The sequence below is a fragment of the Lithobates pipiens genome, unplaced genomic scaffold, assembly GCF_037356315.1.
Source record: "Lithobates pipiens isolate NorthernLeopardFrog02 unplaced genomic scaffold, aLitPip1_a1.2 Scaffold_19, whole genome shotgun sequence".
Classification (NCBI taxonomy): Eukaryota; Metazoa; Chordata; class Amphibia; order Anura; family Ranidae; genus Lithobates; species Lithobates pipiens.
Genome location: NW_027507764.1, coordinates 210,842,470 through 210,856,839, shown reverse-complemented (window position 1 = coordinate 210,856,839; position 14,370 = coordinate 210,842,470). Strand labels below are relative to the sequence as shown.

Below are 14,370 nucleotides of genomic sequence, written 5' to 3'. Positions count from 1 at the left end.
AGTGAGGGGAAATGCAAAATTTTTTAGATGTCACAAGAACAGTAGATGAGAAAAAATCTTCCAATGGAGAAAGGGAGACCCCTGTTACAGTAAAGATATCCTCTCATTTTCTGTTGTGTGCAACACAGAAGTGATGAGAAATTGCAGATAGAAAAAAAAGATAAAATTACAAGTTTTAACCCTTCCCTAATCTGTCAGAATATAAATTAGAAAAAAAAATATAATGTACATATAATAATTAAAGATTTTATTTTTTTTTTAACTGGAACAATAACCAATGTGGTTATACGGTCATTCTCCATGTGCTGTTAACCAGTTGCCGACCGCCGCACGCCGATGTACGTCGGTACAATGGCACGGGCAGGCATAAGGACATACATGTACGTCCCTTGCCTCCCGCGGGTCGGGGGCCCGATCGGGCCCCCGCCCGGTGCCTGCGGCGCTCGGTATTCGTTCGGGAGCGATCCCGGACGAGGGGACGGCCATTCATTCATGGCCACCCCCTCGCGATCGCTCCCGACGAATAGAAATCCCCGGTGACATCACTTCCTCTCCTGTAATGTAAACACAGGAGAGGAAGTGATGTATTCTCTCCTCCGTGTCGGTATTTTTCGTTCCGACACGGAGGAGAGCGGATCAGTAAGTTGCACCAACACTCTACACACACAGTAGAACATGCCAGGCACACTCACACCCCCCCTTTACCCCCCGATCACCCCCCCAATTACCCCTGCCCCCCAGTCACAGTGACACCAATGTCATTTTTTTTTTTTTTTTTTTTTTTTTTGCATTGGTGTCATTTGTGACTGTAATAACTGTTAGGGCAGTTAGAGTTAGCCCCCTTTAGTTCTAATGTACCCCCCTAACCCCCCCAATAAAGATTTAACCCCGTGATCACCCCCCGTCGCCAGTGTCACTAAGGCTGGGTTCACATTGCAGCGGTTTATGAGAACGAATGTGATTCGCACCGCACTGCAGTGCAAATCACATCCGATCTCTGTGCGATTCGAGTTCAGCCATTCACTGCACCCGCCGCACCCGCCACACCCGCCGCACCCGCCGCAAATTCGCACGGGACCCTTTTTTTGGCCCGCAGCAGAATCGGATCGCATGGGTGTTCACACCATGCGATCCGAGTTTGCAGATCGCACTGCGATATGCGAACTGATCTGGGGGTGTCAGTAACATTTCACTGACACTCCCATCAGTTCGCATAGGGCAGTGTGAACTGCCGCCGGGAGGCATGCGATGCGGGAACCCGCCGCGGATTCGCGGCGTTTCCGCATCGCTCCAGTGTGAACCCAGCCTAATAAGCGATCATTTTTCTGATCGCCGTATTAGTGTCACAGGTGACGCTAGTTAGGCAGGTAGGTATTTAGGTTCGCCGCAGCTTTTTATAGCGCCAGGGACCCCCATATACTACCGCATAAAGCCCCCTGATTGCCCCCTAGTTAACCCTTTCACCAGTGATCACCATATAACTGTTACAGGTGACGCTGGTTGGTTAGTTATTTTTTTATAGTTTCAGGGCACCCGCCATTTATTACCTAATAAAGGTTTAACCCCCTGATCACCCGGCGGGTGTCATTTGTGACTAATAACTGTTAGGGCAGTTAGGGTTAGCCCCCTTTAGTTCTAAGGTACCCCCCTAACCCCCCCAATAAAGGTTTAACCCCGTGATCACCCCCCGTCGCCAGTGTCACTAAGGCTGGGTTCACATTGCAGCGGTTTATGAGAACGGATGTGATTCGCACCGCACTGCAGTGCAAATCACATCCGATCTCTGTGCGATTCGAGTTCAGCCATTCGCCGCACCCGCCGCACCCGCCGCAAATTCGCACGGGACCCTTTTTTTGGCCCGCAGCAGAATCGGATCGCATGGGTGTTCACACCATGCGATCCGAGTTTGCAGATCGCACTGCGATATGCGAACTGATCTGGGGGTGTCAGTAACATTTCACTGACACTCCCAGCAGTTCGCATAGGGCAGTGTGAACTGCCGCCGGGAGGCATGCGATGCGGGAACCCGCCGCGCATTCGTGGCGTTCCCGCATCGCTCCAGTGTGAACCCAGCCTAATAAGCGATCGTTTTTCTGATCGCTGTATTAGTGTCACAGGTGACGCTAGTTAGGCAGGTAGGTATTTAGGTTCGCTGCAGCTTTTTATAGCGCCAGGGACCCCCATATACTACCGCATAAAGCCCCCTAATTGCCCCCTAGTTAACCCTTTCACCAGTGATCACCATATAACTGTTACAGGTGACGCTGGTTGGTTAGTTATTTTTTTATAGTTTCAGGGAACCCGCCATTTATTACCTAGTCTCACTAGTGTACCCCTAAATTTAGGGGTGTCTACTTTCCAAAATGGGGTCATTTGGGGGGGGTTTGTGCCATCTTGGCATTTTATGGCCTTCAAAACTGTAACGCCCTTAGAAAGCCTGAAGGCGGTGCTTGGTTTTCGGGGCCCCGTACGCGGCTAGGCTCCCAAAAAGTCCCACATATGTGGTATCCCCATACTCAGGAGAAGCAGCAGAATTTATTTTGGGGTGTCATTTCACATATGCCCATGGCATGCGTGAGCAATATATCATTTAGTGACAACTTTGTGAAAAAAAAAAAAAAAAAAAAAAGTTTGTAATTTTCCCGCAACTTGTGGCAAAATATAAAATATTCCATGGACTCAACATGCCTCTCAGCAAATAGCTTGGGGTGTCTACTTTCTAAAATGGGGTCATTTGTGGGGGTTTTGTGCCATCTTGGCATTTTATGGCCTTCAAAACTGTAATAGGTAGTGAGAAGTGAACTCAAAAATTTACGCCCTTAGAAAGCCTGAAGGCGGTGCTTGGCTTTCGGGGCCCCGTACGCGGCTAGGCTCCCAAAAAGTCCCACATATGTGGTATCCCCGTACTCAGGAGAAGCAGCAGAATTTATTTTGGGGTGTCATTTCACATATGCCCATGGCATGCATGAGCAATATATCATTTAGTGACAACTTTGTTAAAAAAAAAAAAAAAAAAAAAAAGTTTGTAATTTTCCCGCAACTTGTGGCAAAATATAAAATATTCCATGAACTCAACATGCCTCTCAGCAAATAGCTTGGGGTGTCTACTTTCTAAAATGGGGTCATTTGTGGGGGTTTTGTGCCATCTTGGCATTTTATGGCCTTCAAAACTGTAATAGGTAGTGAGACGTGAACTCAAAAATTTACGCCCTTAGAAAGCCTGAAGGCGGTGCTTGGTTTTCGGGGCCCCGTACGCGGCTAGGCTCCCAAAAAGTCCCACATATGTGGTATCCCCATACTCAGGAGAAGCAGCAGAATTTATTTTGGGGTGTCATTTCACATACGCCCATAGCATGTGTGAGCAATATATCATTTAGTGACAACTTTGTGAAAAAAAAAAAAAAAAAAAAAAAGTTTGTAATTTTCCCGCAACTTGTGGCAAAATATAAAATATTCCATGGACTCAACATGCCTCTCAGCAAATAGCTTGGGGTGTCTACTTTCTAAAATGGGGTCATTTGTGGGGGTTTTGTGCCATCTTGGCATTTTATGGCCTTCAAAACTGTAATAGGTAGTGAGAAGTGAACTCAAAAATTTACGCCCTTAGAAAGCCTGAAGGCGGTGCTTGGCTTTCGGGGCCCCGTACGCGGCTAGGCTCCCAAAAAGTCCCACATATGTGGTATCCCCGTACTCAGGAGAAGCAGCAGAATTTATTTTGGGGTGTCATTTCACATATGCCCATGGCATGCATGAGCAATATATCATTTAGTGACAACTTTGTTAAAAAAAAAAAAAAAAAAAAAAAGTTTGTAATTTTCCCGCAACTTGTGGCAAAATATAAAATATTCCATGAACTCAACATGCCTCTCAGCAAATAGCTTGGGGTGTCTACTTTCTAAAATGGGGTCATTTGTGGGGGTTTTGTGCCATCTTGGCATTTTATGGCCTTCAAAACTGTAATAGGTAGTGAGAAGTGAACTCAAAAATTTACGCCCTTAGAAAGCCTGAAGGCGGTGCTTGGCTTTCGGGGCCCCGTACGCGGCTAGGCTCCCAAAAAGTCCCACATATGTGGTATCCCCGTACTCAGGAGAAGCAGCAGAATTTATTTTGGGGTGTCATTTCACATATGCCCATGGCATGCATGAGCAATATATCATTTAGTGACAACTTTGTTAAAAAAAAAAAAAAAAAAAAAAGTTTGTAATTTTCCCGCAACTTGTGGCAAAATATAAAATATTCCATGAACTCAACATGCCTCTCAGCAAATAGCTTGGGGTGTCTACTTTCTAAAATGGGGTCATTTGTGGGGGTTTTGTGCCATCTTGGCATTTTATGGCCTTCAAAACTGTAATAGGTAGTGAGACGTGAACTCAAAAATTTACGCCCTTAGAAAGCCTGAAGGCGGTGCTTGGTTTTCGGGGCCCCGTACGCGGCTAGGCTCCCAAAAAGTCCCACATATGTGGTATCCCCATACTCAGGAGAAGCAGCAGAATTTATTTTGGGGTGTCATTTCACATACGCCCATAGCATGTGTGAGCAATATATCATTTAGTGACAACTTTGTGTAAAAAAAAAAAAAAATTTTTTTTTTTGTCATTATTCAATCGCTTGAGGCAAAAAAATAAAATATTCAATGGGCTCAACATGCCTCTTATCAATTTCCTTAGGGGGTCTACTTTCCAAAATGGGGTCATTTGGGGGGGTTTTGTACTGCCCTGCCATTTTAGCACCTCAAGAAATGAGATAGGCAGTCGTAAACTAAAAGCTGCGTAAATTCCAGAAAACGTACCTTAGTTTTTAGATGTGACAACTTTTGCGCAAACCAATAAATATACAATTATTGACTTTTTTTTTACCAAAGACATGTGGCTGAATACATTTTGGCCTAAATGTATGACTAAAATTGAGTTTATTGGATTTTTCTAATAACAAAAAGTAGAAAATATCATTTTTTTTCAAAATTTGCGGTCTTTTTACGTTTATATCGCAAAAAATAAAAATCGCAGAGGCAATCAAATACCATCAAAAGAAAACTCTATTTGTGGGAAGAAAAGGACGCAAATTTTGTTTGGGTACAACATTGCATGACCGCGCAATTACCAGTTAAAGCAGCGCAGTGCCAAAGTGTAAAAAGACCTCTGGTCATTTACCAGCAAAATGGTCCGGTCTGAAAGTGGTTAAAATAGTTTATTAAAAACTAGGAGTTGCATTCCATGAAGTGTGATTTAGCGCCATCTCCTCAGTAGAAAAGCATAATTTTACTTTAATTGCATAACAAATGTATAGTTTTACCCCATTTGCCACTCCTTTTTAGTGCTACAGTCATTTCATTTTTTTTTTTTAAACTGCAAAAGTATTGATTATATTAACAATAGAAGAAAAGGGGTTGTGCCGGAACAAGTGAATGAATAGCTCACATTCCAAAGGGAATGATAATGACTTTCTGGAGAAGGAAACACTTTCATGATGAGAAAAACAAAAGTGAGACTCGTTCACAGCTGCACAATAAACTTGCCAAAGTTCTTGCTGTACACAAGTACACAGTATCCTTTTAAACATAACTACAAAAAGGTATATGACAGGTTGAGAAGTTATACCATAAGAGAATATGTGATTTACTACCAAGTGTTACTGGTTGGATATATACAGTGCCTTGAAAAAGTATTCATACCCCTTGACATTTTCCACATTTTGTCACAACCAAAAACGTAAATGTATTTTATTGGGATTTTATGTGATAGACCAACACAAAGTGGCAAATAATTGTGAACTAGAAGGAAAATGATAAATGGTTTTAATTTTTTTTTTTTTACAAATAAATATCTGAACAGTGTGGTGTGCATATGTATTCATCCCCAATATTTTGTAGAAGTACCTTTTGCTGCAATTACAGCTGCAAGGCTTTTTGGGTATGTCTTTACACATCTAGAGAGTGACAATTTTGCCCATTCTTTTTTGAAAAATAGCTCAAGCTCTGTCAGATTGGGTGGAGAGCATCTGTGAACAGCAATTTTCAAGTCTTGCCACAGATTCTCAATTGGATTTAGGTCTAGACTTTGACTGGGCAATTCTAACACATAAAAATGACTTGATCTAAACCATTCTATTGTAGCCCTGGCCGTATGTTTAGGGTCATTGTCCTGCTGGAAGGTGAACCTCCGCCTCAAGTCTTTTGCAGACTCTAACAGGTTTCCTTCTAAAGCCCCATACACACTATCAAATTTTCTGCTGATTTTTTTCCTTCAGATTTACCAAAACCATATAATATGAGGTCAAACCTTAGGAGTTTCAATGTGTATGCAATCAGGCAGGCCCTTGCACTACATGGTTTTGGTAAATCTGAAGGAAAAAATCTGCAGGAAATCTGATAGTATGTACGGGGCTTTAGATTGCACTGTATTTGGCTCCATCCATCTTCCCATCAACTCTGACCAGCTTCCCTGTCCCTGCTGAAGAAAAGCAACCCCACAACATGATGTTGCCACCACCATGTTTCATGATGGAGATGGTATGTTAAGGGTGATGTGTAGTGTTAGTTTTTCACCACACATGGTGTTTTACTTTTAGGCCAAAAAGTTCTGACCAGAGCACCTTCTTCCTTATGGGTTGCCGTGTCCCCCACATGGTTTCTCGCAAACTGCAAACGAGACTTCTTATGGCTTTCTTTCAACAATGGCTTTCTTCTTACCACTCCTACATAAAGGCCAGATTTGTGGAGTGCACGACTAATACTTGTGGACAGATCCTCCCTCCTGAGCTATATATCTCTTCAGCTCCTCCAGAGTTACCATGGGCCTCCTGGATGCTTCTCTGAGTAATGCTCTCCTTGCCCGGCCTGTCAGTTTAGGCAGACAGCGATTTCTTGGTAGGTTTGCAGTTGTGCCATACGCTTTCCATTTTTGGATGATGGATTGAACAGTGCTCTGTGAGATGTTCAGATGCTTGGGATTTATTTTTATAACCTAACCCTGCTTTAAACTTCTCCACAAGTTTATCCCTGACCTGTCTGGTGTGTTCCTTGGCCTTCATGATGCTGTTTGTTCAATAAGGCTCTCATACACACCTCTGAGGGCTTCACAGAACAGATGTATTTATACTGAGATTAAATTACACACAGGTGGACTCTTATTTACTTATTAGGTGGCTTCTGAAGGCAACTGGCTCCACTAGATTTTAGATAGGGGTATCAGAGTAAAGGGGGCTGAATACGAATGCACACCACACTTTTCAGATATTTATTTGTAAAAAAAATGTAAAACCATTTATCATTTTCCTTCCACTTCACAATTATGTGCCAATTTGTGCTGGTCTATCACATAAAATCCCAATAAAATACATTTATGATTTTTGTGTTACATGACAAAATCTAGAAAATGTCAAGGGGCATGAATACTTTTTCAAGGCACTGTTTATACAGAAAATTAGGATTAGTATCTGTCCCCAAAAATATTTTCAATTTAATTTCCCTATCACAAATACACCTTTCATATTGCTGAACTGGGAAAGAGGAACAAATTAGAGCACTTAAATTTTTTAGCAACCTATAGCAGGCAAAGTTCTGTCAGACACGAAATAGCCAGCTACCCAATACCATACAGACTTATACAATGTTCTCCATCAGCAAAAAAAGAACTACCATAAAAAAAAACACAGATTATGATTTTTATTATTAAATAAAATGTTACACAACCCAAAGAACCAAAATGTCATAATTGTTGCCAGTTTAGGAAAACAAATATTGCTGTGTACAACAGAACAACTATTTCTTTATGTTAGTGCTTTAGGCTTCATGCACACGAGACGCAGATGCAAACGCTGCTGGACACATGTTGAAACCGGCGTTTAGAAACGCGCGTTTTGCCGCGATTTAGCGGCGTTTTACCGCGTTTGCGTCTAGAAGCGTTTAGTTAAGCTAACATCATAGACCCTCCCCAGCTCAAAAAAACAGTATTATTAACTATTTCAGCAATTTTGTGAGACCAGAGTGAGTAGTAGCAGCTGTGAGAGCTGCAGTGTACTTGTATTTAGCGTGTCACTTGCCACGTCATCTGCCACAAGTTGTGGATTGTCCAACTGCCACGTCACCTGCCACAAGTTTTGGATTGTCCACTTGCCACGTGACTTGCCACATCACCTGCCACGTCACTTGCCACGTCACCTGCCACAAGTTTTGGATTGTCCACTTGCCACGTCACTTGCCACGTCACTTGCCACAAGTTGGGGATTGTCCACTTGCCACGTCACTTGCCACATCACCTGCCACGTCACTTGCCACGAGATGTGGATTGTCCACTTTCCACGTCATCTGCCATGCCACCTGCCACAAGCTGTGGATTGTCCACTTGCCACGTCACCAGCCACATCACCTGCCACAAGTTGTGGATTGTCCACTTGCCACGTCACTTGCCACATCACCTGTCACGTCACTTGCCACATCACCTGCCACAAGTTGTGGATTGTCTACTTGCCACGTCACTTGCCACATCACCTGCCACGTCACTTGCCACAAGATGTGGATTGTCCACTTTCCACGTCACCTGCCACAAGTTGTGGATTGTCCACTTGCCACGTCACCAGCCACATCACCTGCCACAAGTTGTGGATTGTCCACTTGCCACACCACTTTCCACGTCACCTGCCACGTCACCTGCCACAAGTTGTGGATTGTCCACTTGCCACGTCCCTTGCCACGTCCCCTGCCACGTCACCTGCCACAAGTGGATTGTCCACTTGCCACATCACTTGCCACATCACCTGCCACAAGCTGTGGATTGTCCACTTGCCACGTCACCAGCCACATCACCTGCCACAAGTTGTGGATTGTCCACTTGCCACGTGACTTGCCACATCACCTGCCACGTCACTTGCCACATCACCTGCCACGTCACTTGCCACAAGATGTGGATTGTCCACTTTCCACATCACCTGCCATGCCACCTGCCACAAGTTGTGGATTGTCCACTTGCCACGTCACCAGCCACATCACCTGCCACAAGTTGTGGATTGTCCACTTGCCACGTGACTTGCCACATCACCTGCCACGTCACTTGCCACGTCACCTGCCACAAGTTTTGGATTGTCCACTTGCCACGTCACTTGCCACGTCACTTGCCACAAGTTGGGGATTGTCCACTTGCCACATCACCTGCCATGTCACCTGCCACAAGTTGTGGATTATCCACTTGCCACGTCACTTGCCACATCACCTGCCACGTCACTTGCCACGAGATGTGGATTGTCCACTTTCCACGTCATCTGCCATGCCACCTGCCACAAGCTGTGGATTGTCCACTTGCCACGTCACCAGCCACATCACCTGCCACAAGTTGTGGATTGTCCACTTGCCACGTCACTTGCCACATCACCTGTCACGTCACTTGCCACATCACCTGCCACAAGTTGTGGATTGTCTACTTGCCACGTCACTTGCCACATCACCTGCCACGTCACTTGCCACAAGATGTGGATTGTCCACTTTCCACGTCACCTGCCATGCCACCTGCCACAAGTTGTGGATTGTCCACTTGCCACGTCACCAGCCACATCACCTGCCACAAGTTGTGGATTGTCCACTTGCCACACCACTTTCCACGTCACCTGCCACGTCACCTGCCACAAGTTGTGGATTGTCCACTTGCCACATCACTTTCCACGTCACCTGCCACGTCACCTGCCACAAGTTGTGGATTGTCCACTTGCCACGTCCCTTGCCACGTCCTCTGCCACGTCACCTGCCACAAGTGGATTGTCCACTTGCCACATCACTTGCCACATCACCTGCCACAAGCTATGGATTGTCCACTTGCCACGTCACCAGCCACATCACCTGCCACAAGTTGTGGATTGTCCACTTGCCACGTGACTTGCCACATCACCTGCCATGTCACTTGCCACATCACCTGCCACGTCACTTGCCACAAGATGTGGATTGTCCACTTTCCACATCACCTGCCATGCCACCTGCCACAAGTTGTGGATTGTCCACTTGCCACGTCACCAGCCACATCACCTGCCACAAGTTGTGGATTGTCCACTTGCCACGTCACCTGCCACGTCACCTGCCACAAGATGTGGATTTTCCACTTGCCACGTCACCAGCCACATCACCTGCCACAAGTTGTGGATTGTCCACTTGGCACATCACTTTCCACGTCACCTGCCACGTCACCTGCCACAAGTTGTGGATTGTCCACTTGCCACGTCACCTGCCACAAGTGGATTGTCCACTTGCCACATCACTTGCCACATCACCTGCCACAAGCTGTGGATTGTCCACTTGCCACGTCACCAGCCACATCACCTGCCACAAGTTGTGGATTGTCCACTTGCCACGTGACTTGCCACATCACCTGCCACGTCACTTGCCACATCACCTGCCACAAGCTGTGGATTGTCCACTTGCCACGTCACCAGCCACATCACCTGCCACAAGTTGTGGATTGTCCACTTGCCACGTCACTTGCCACATCACCTGTCACGTCACTTGCCACATCACCTGCCACAAGTTGTGGATTGTCTACTTGCCACGTCACTTGCCACATCACCTGCCACGTCACTTGCCACAAGATGTGGATTGTCCACTTTCCACGTCACCTGCCATGCCACCTGCCACAAGTTGTGGATTGTCCACTTGCCACGTCACCAGCCACATCACCTGCCACAAGTTGTGGATTGTCCACTTGCCACACCACCTGCCACGTCACCTGCCACAAGTTGTGGATTGTCCACTTGCCACATCACTTTCCACGTCACCTGCCACGTCACCTGCCACAAGTTGTGGATTGTCCACTTGCCACGTCCCTTGCCACGTCCTCTGCCACGTCACCTGCCACAAGTGGATTGTCCACTTGCCACATCACTTGCCACATCACCTGCCACAAGCTATGGATTGTCCACTTGCCACGTCACCAGCCACATCACCTGCCACAAGTTGTGGATTGTCCACTTGCCACGTGACTTGCCACATCACCTGCCACGTCACTTGCCACATCACCTGCCACGTCACTTGCCACAAGATGTGGATTGTCCACTTTCCACATCACCTGCCATGCCACCTGCCACAAGTTGTGGATTGTCCACTTGCCACGTCACCAGCCACATCACCTGCCACAAGTTGTGGATTGTCCACTTGCCACGTCACCTGCCACGTCACCTGCCACAAGATGTGGATTTTCCACTTGCCACGTCACCAGCCACATCACCTGCCACAAGTTGTGGATTGTCCACTTGCCACATCACTTTCCACGTCACCTGCCACGTCACCTGCCACAAGTTGTGGATTGTCCACTTGCCACGTCACCTGCCACAAGTGGATTGTCCACTTGCCACATCACTTGCCACATCACCTGCCACAAGCTGTGGATTGTCCACTTGCCACGTCACCAGCCACATCACCTGCCACAAGTTGTGGATTGTCCACTTGCCACGTGACTTGCCACATCACCTGCCACGTCACTTGCCACATCACCTGCCACAAGTTGTGGATTGTCTACTTGCCACGTCACTTGCCACATCACCTGCCACGTCACTTGCCACGAGATGTGGATTGTCCACTTTCCACGTCACCTGCCATGCCACCTGCCACAAGTTGTGGATTGTCCACTTGCCACGTCACCAGCCACATCACCTGCCACAAGTTGTGGATTGTCCATTTGCCACATCACTTTCCACGTCACCTGCCACATCACCTGCCACAAGTTGTGGACTGTCCACTTGCCACGTCCCTTGTCACGTCTCCTGCCACGTCACCTGCCACAAGTGGATTGTCCACTTGCCACATCACCTGCCACAAGTTGTGGATTGTCCACTTGCCACGTCACCTGACACAAGTTGTGGATTGTCCACTCGCCACGTCACTTGCCACATCCCCTGCCACAAGTGGATTGTCCACTTGCCACGTCACTTGCCACGTCCCCTGCCACAAGTGGATTGTCCACTTGCCACGTCACTTGCCACGTCCCCTGCCACAAGTGGATTGTCCACTTGCCACGTCACTTGCCACGTCACCTGCCAGGTCACTTGCCACGTCACCTGCCACAAGTTGTGGATTGTCTACTTGCCACGTCACTTGCCACTTCACCTGCCACGTCACTTGCCACAAGTTGTGGATTGTCCACTTGCCACATCACTTGCCACCTGCCATGTCACTTGCCACAAGTTGTGGATTGTCCACTTGCCACGTCACTTGCCACCTGCCATGTCACTTGCCACAAGTTGTGGATTGTCCACTTGCACTTGCAATTGTTTAAAATATTTTTCTAATGGTTTTTCATCATTTGCAATCATTTTTGAGATTTTTAATGTAAAAAAAAAGATCACCTTTAAAAACGCATATAAACGCAAACGCGGCTAAACGCGGTAGCGGCGTTTTGCCGCGTTTTACCGCATTTTGCCGCGTTTTGCGTCTGAAACGTGGAAATTTTTGCTTCTGAACGCATTTTTTTGCTTCTGGAAAAACAAGATTAAACGCAACTGCATAAAAACGGAAAAAAACGAGACTGTGTGCATGGACACATAGGATAACATTGAATGAGTTCAGGGGCAGTTGAAAAAACTGTCCAACTGCATCTGAACGCGCGTTTAACTGCGTCTCGTGTGCATGAGGCCTTAAAGGACAATCGTCAGGAAACATACCATATTCTGATACATATATACATACAGTAGGTGGTAAATAAATGTAATGGCAAAATTTAGTATATGAATTTCTATTCCTCATGCCATTATTTATATATTTTTAAATCTTACTGTACAAGTAAACCAAGCTTTCCAGCAAAAGTGAGTTGGGGCACGTACAATATAACAATGCCATGGGTAATTGAGCATTTGTGGTAAAAGTTAGCTTTTTAAAAATGTATCAAACCATGGGAAATAAAAGTAGAACGTAGTGAGCATCCCTGGCAGTGTTATAGTTTGTCCTAATTCTGGCGATTCACATTTACATACTTGCCAGTCAGTAATATCTTGGTATTTTTGTATGTTAAAACATACTGTGGGCTTTTTATGTTATTACCATGGAATGTAAATAACATGCAAAGATTATTTACATTTCAGTTGAATATCAGAGTAGGAATCCAAAGGCACTCTGATTGAACAAACTCATTAACAAAAATGTTTTTTTTATTATTTTAAAGTATTAAAAACTATAAACTTTAAAACCACATTTTGCTAACATTATTAAGGGTATATACACTATGCAGTGATATTATACTGTGTGTAAATATAAATAAATATATATATTAATATATCTGTCTGTCTCAGAGCACTTTCAGTGGTATTGGAACCTCCCATGGCCACCTCTATCCCGACGACACCCAGATCTATCTCTCCACTCCTCAACTCACCCCCTCAATCTCCTCACGGATCTCAACCTTACTGAATGACATATCGACATGGATGTCACACCACTTCCTCAAACTGAGCTTATTATATTTCCTCCTTCACCCCCCCCCCCCCCCGTGACTTCCCCATTAATATCAACACAACCATTGGTCCCTCCACACATGCCAGGGTCCTGTAGTGTAAGCCTTGACTCTGACCTCTCCTTCTGCCCCCATATTCAATCACTAGCTAAATCCTGCCGCCTTAACCTCCACAACATGTCCAGAATTCGACCCTTCCTGACTAATGACACCACAAAGCAACTTATTCACTCCTTGATTATTTCCCACTTTGACTACTGCAACTCTCTCCTTAACAGCCTACCCTTAAGCAGGCTATCCCCCCTTCAGTCTATTATGATTTCTGCTGCTAGACTAATACACCTCACTAACCGATCCGTGACTTCTGCTCCTCTCTGCCAATCCCTTCACTGGCTTCCCCTACCCCACCGTGTAAAATTCAAAATGCTAACCATAACACACAAGGCCATTCACAACATCGCCCCCATCTATATCACCAACCTCATCTGCAGATATCGCCCAAATCGTCCCTTCCGTTCCTCCCATGACCTCCTGCTCTCTAGCTCCCTTGTTACCTTATTCCATGCTTGCCTTCAGGACTTCTCCAGAGCCTCTCCCATCCTCTGGAACTCCCTGCCCTGGTATATGCGATCAGCCTCCACCTTTAGGAGATCCCTGAAAACGAATTTATTCAGGGAAGCCTATCCCACACCCACCTAACATCTGTCCCTGAGCCACCCCCATCAAATCATTCTGTGCAGCTATTACCTTTTGTACCACCACCCCCTCCCTTTAGAATGTAAGCTCTATGAGCAGGGCCCTCCTGTACCTTTTGTATTGAACTGTACTATAATTGTGTTGTCCCCCCTATACATTGTAAAGCGCTGCATAAACTGTTGGCGCTATATAAATCGTGTATAATAATAATATAATAATATTTATATATAAATATATATAAGCTTTTAAATCAGGA

At 45.7% G+C, this 14,370-nt stretch overlaps 1 protein-coding gene across 7 annotated transcripts in view; it reads right to left on the bottom strand.

Moving 5' to 3' along the window:
- Nucleotides 1-14,370, bottom strand: part of SUGCT (succinyl-CoA:glutarate-CoA transferase) — a 1,356,517-nt gene that overhangs the window by 1,086,706 nt on the left and 255,441 nt on the right. The window lies entirely within an intron of this gene.